A 5,197-nucleotide genomic window follows, 5' to 3' on the forward strand; every position below is an offset into this window, starting at 1 on the left:
GGACAATGATTGTACACATTATGGTGGTCAAGGCAAGTGAGGGGGTTCATTCCAGTATAACTGGTGGTCTTAGGTTGTGAATGGGTCTGTATAACTGGTGGTCTAAGGTGGTGAATGGGTCTGTATAACTGGTGGTCTATGGTGGTGAATGGGTCTGTATAACTGGTGGTCTAAGGTTGTGAATGGGTCTGTATAACTGGTGGTCTAAGGTGATGAATGGGTCTGTATAACTGGTGGTCTAAGGTGGTGAATGGGTCTGTATAACTGGTGGTCTAAGGTGACGAATGGGTCTGTATAACTGGTGGTCTAAGGTTGTGAATGGGTCTGTATAACTGGTGGTCTAAGGTGATGAATGGGTCTGTATAACTGGTGGTCTAAGGTGGTGAATGGGTCTGTATAACTAGTGGTCTAAGGTGGTGAATGGGTCTGTATAACTGGTGGTCTAAGGTGGTGAATGGGTCTGTATAACTGGTGGTCTAAGGTGGTGAATGGGTCTGTATAACTGGTGGTCTAAGGTTGTGAATGGGTCTGTATAACTGGTGGTCTAAGGTGGTGAATGGGTCTGTATAACTAGTGGTCTAAGGTGGTGAATGGGTCTGTATAACTGGTGGTCTAAGGTGGTGAATGGGTCTGTATAACTGGTGGTCTAAGGTGGTGAATGGGTCTGTATAACTGGTGGTCTAAGGTGGTGAATGGGTCTGTATAACTGGTGGTCTAAGGTGGTGAATGGGTCTGTATAACTGTGGTCTAAGGTTGTGAATGGGTCTGTATAACTGGTGGTCTAAGGTGGTGAATGGGTCTGTATAACTGGTGGTCTAAGGTGATGAATGGGTCTGTATAACTGGTGGTCTAAGCTGGTGAATGGGTCTGTATAACTGGTGGTCTAAGGTTGTGAATGGGTCTGTATAACTGGTGGTCTAAGGTTGTGAATGGGTCTGTATAACTGTGGTCTAAGGTTGTGAATGGGTCTGTATAACTGGTGGTCTAAGGTGGTGAATGGGTCTGCATAACTGGTGGTGTAAGGTGGTGAATGGGTCTGTATAACTGGTGGTCTAAGGTGGTGAATGGGTCTGTATAACTGGTTGTCTAAGGTTGTGAATGGGTCTGTATAACTGGTGGTCTAAGGTGGTGAATGGGTCTGTATAACTGGTGGTCTAAGGTGGTGAATGGGTCTGTATAACTGGTGGTCTAAGGTGGTGAATGGGTCTGTATAACTGGTGGTCTAAGGTTGTGAATGGGTCTGTATAACTGGTAGTCTAAGGTGATGAATGGGTCTGTATAACTGGTGGTCTAAGGTGGTGAATGGGTCTGTATAACTGGTGGTCTAAGGTTGTGAATGGGTCTGTATAACTGGTAGTCTAAGGTGGTGAATGGGTCTGTATAACTGGTGGTCTAAGGTGGTGAATGGGTCTGTATAACTGGTGGTCTAAGGTGGTGAATGGGTCTGTATAACTGGTGGTCTAAGGTGGTGAATGGGTCTGTATAACTAGTGGTCTAAGGTGGTGAATGGGTCTGTATAACTAGTGGTCTAAGGTGGTGAATGGGTCTGTATAACTGGTGGTCTAAGGTGATGAATGGGTCTGTATAACTGGTGGTCTAAGGTGGTGAATGGGTCTGTATAACTGGTGGTCTAAGGTGATGAATGGGTCTGTATAACTGGTGGTCTAAGCTGGTGAATGGGTCTGTATAACTGGTGGTCTAAGGTTGTGAATGGGTCTGTATAACTGGTGGTCTAAGGTTGTGAATGGGTCTGTATAACTGGTGGTCTAAGGTTGTGAATGGGTCTGTATAACTGGTGGTGTAAGGTGGTGAATGGGTCTGTTTAACTGGTGGTCTAAGGTTGTGAATGGGTCTGTATAACTGGTGGTCTAAGGTTGTGAATGGGTCTGTATAACTGGTGGTCTAAGGTTGTGAATGGATCTGTATAACTGGTGGTCTAAGGTAGTGGGGCAATTAATTAGAATATACCTGGTGGTCTGGGGTAGTGAAAGGGTTGGTCTAGAGAAGTGAGGGGGTTAATGCCAGTGTACCTGATGGTCTAGCTTACAGGAGGGACCGTAATGGGGTCCAAATCCACCCCTGCATTTCTACACTACCATACTGTCTTGCCCACATGACAATATTTGGTCACGGGACACTGGCCATTATTGTCTGGACTGGATACAATTGCAACAAACTCCCAGCTGTGAGACGTATTAGGTCTGTAGAGGATTTCACCCTTTAAAAGAATGTTTTTATTCACTAACAGCAAGCAGAGAAATGGAACACTCAAGAGGAAGACTTGCCTGCTGCCTGGCTTTCAGGGTATTACTAATTCAGTCCATCCAACTCCGTCCTGAAATGACCCCTCCCCTTTTTATGCAAATATACACACGCCCCTCCCTTTCCAGCACCCAGTTCATGAGACAGAGTATCCTAAAAAGCTCAAGTCAATAAACGGCTAAGTCCCCCTCAGCTGCCCCCCTCCCCCTATACACAGACATTCGAGGATCCTTCTGAGAGAAAACAATAGGATCCATCAACAGCAGTTTAAAGGACCTTAAAGAAAAAAGAAAACTAAAAGGAAGCTGGACCCAGTGAGCAGACAAGCCCCTCGCCAGGTGACACACGTCCTCATGGGAGCCCTTGACTGATCCTGATTTGCCTGGGATTTCTAAATTGACTATTTTTGTTTTCCTATTTTTAATGTAAAAAAGGATAAAAGGTGTTTTTTTTTTAGGGTTTCTTTTTATTTATTTTCCTAAAACCTTTTAACCTTTTAGAACATTTCTTGACTTTTTTTTTTTTTTCTTCAGGATAGTATTTGGGGGTATTGGGGGCACAGCGAGCAGCAGGATAGCACTGTGGGGACTCCAGGTTGGGAGATGATGATAGAAATGTCGGGAAGCCAAGATGTCCGTGTGTCACACTCTGCAGAGACGAGGCGGCTGAGAGAAGTTTATACAAACCTAATGGAGAAGATGATGAGAGAGAAGATCTACATCAGAGGAGACGTCAAAACAACTAAGGGCTCTTTCACACCTGCGTTATGGTCTTCCGGCATAGAGTTCTGTCGTCGGGGCTCTATGCCGGAAGAATACTGATCAGGATTATCCTAATGCATTCTGAATGGACAGTCCGTCCTTCAGGATGCATCAGGATGTCTTCAGTTCCGGAACGGAACGTTTTTTGGCCGCAGCAAATAGCGCAGCATGCTGCGCTTTTTGCTCCGGCCAAAAATCCGTAACACTTGCCGCAAGGCCGGATCCGGAATGAATGCCCATTGAAAGGCATTGATCCGGATCCGGCCTTAAGCTAAACGTCGTTTCGGCGCATTGCCGGATGCGACGTTTAGCTTTTTCTCAATGGTTACCATGGCTGCCGGGACGCTAAAGTCCTGGCAGCCATGGTAAAGTGTAGTGGGGAGCGGGGGAGCAGTATACTTACCATCCGTGCGGCTCCCGGGGCGCTCCAGAGTGACGTCAGGGCGCCCCAAGCGCATGGATGACGTGATCGCATGGATCACATGATCCATGCGCATGGGGCGCTCTGACGTCACTCTGGAGCGCCCCGGGAGCCGCACGGACTGTAAGTATACCGCTCCCCCGCTCCCCGCTCCCCCTATGGCAACCAGGACTTTAATAGCGTCCTGGCTGCCATAGTAACACTGAAAGCATTTTGAAGACGGATTCGTCTTCAAATGCTTTCAGTACACTTGCGTTTTTCCGGATCCGGCGTGTAATTCCGGCAAGTGGAGTACACGCCGGATCCGGACAACGCAAGTGTGAAAGAGGCCTTAGGCTACTTTCACACTAGCGTTCGATCGGATCCGTTCTGAACGGATCCGATCATAATAATGCAGACGGAGGCTCCGTTCAGAACGGATCCGTCTGCATTATTTTGGCATATAAAATCTAAGTGTGAAAATAGCCTCGTACGGATCCGTTCAGACTTTCAATGTAAAGTCAATGGGGGACGGATCCGCCTGAAGATTGAGCCATATTGTGGCATCTTCAAACGGATCCGTCCCCATTGACTTACATTGTAAGTCTGGACGGATCCGCACGCCTCCGCACGGCCAGGCGGACACCCGAACGCTGCAAGCAGCGTTCAGCTGTCCGCCTGTCCGTGCGGAGGCGAGCGGAGCGGAGGCTGAACGCCGCCAGACTGATGCAGTCTGAGCGGATCCGCTCCATTCAGACTGCATCAGGGCTGGACGGCTGCGTTCGGGTCCGCTCGTGAGCCCCTTCAAACGGAGCTCACGAGCGGACCGACGAATGCTAGTGTGAAAGTAGCCTAAGTAAAAAAAAATGGAGCTCACAAAGTTCCGCATAAAAGGTTTTATATTTTATTGAAACATAGTATATAACAATATATGTCATTATAAAGGGGGAAGTGACAGAACAGACTCCATCCCGGCAGAGCACACACCGCAGAAATATATCAAATTGGGAAATAAATAGAAATAAAAATGACATATATATATATAAATTGATATACCATAGAAGTAAAAGATAGTGGACGGGTGAGTCTATAGTTGTGAGAGTCATTAACAATACATAATATAAGGATATTGGCAAACTAATAGTACATACGGAGCAATCCCGCAAAAATCTTAGCCAAAACTCCAGGAAGACAACAGCAAAAACAGGACTCACCTAAACAAAGTGTGCTCTGCCGGGATGGCGCTATCCTGGGCAACTTTAGGTTGAAAATATTTTTTTATCTTATAAAGCGAAAAATACGGTATGTTTTTTAAATTTGGCTCCTAAATTTTTCAGTTTAGGAGCCAATGGCTCCTGGGTATTTTTGCAGTCCTATGTAACACTACAGATAGCATAAGGTAAAAGGGTTCCCTGGGATTTATATATTGATGGCGGATCCTCAGGACAGGTCATCAATATGAGATTGGTGGGGGGGGGGTCCGACTCCTGGCACCCCCCCCCCCCCAATAAGCTGTTTGAGGAGACCGCGATGTTCCAGTGCGCGCCGCAGCCTCTTTGCTCAGCGCTGTCCGTTTGATAGCACTGCGCTGGGTGGTGCTGCACCGAGGCCACGTAACGATGAATGTGATGTCATGTGGCGCTCACCGAGCATCTCAGCCTCTTCATATAAAAAATACATAAATAAATAAACTAAAATGGAGGGAGGGGCCCGAGTTGGGTAAACAGCCCGGGGCCCATCATGCACCTAATCCGCCCCTGACAGTCATGGGCAT

Source organism: Bufo gargarizans, chromosome 8 (assembly GCF_014858855.1).
Source record: "Bufo gargarizans isolate SCDJY-AF-19 chromosome 8, ASM1485885v1, whole genome shotgun sequence".
In the NCBI taxonomy this organism is placed as follows: Eukaryota; Metazoa; Chordata; class Amphibia; order Anura; family Bufonidae; genus Bufo; species Bufo gargarizans.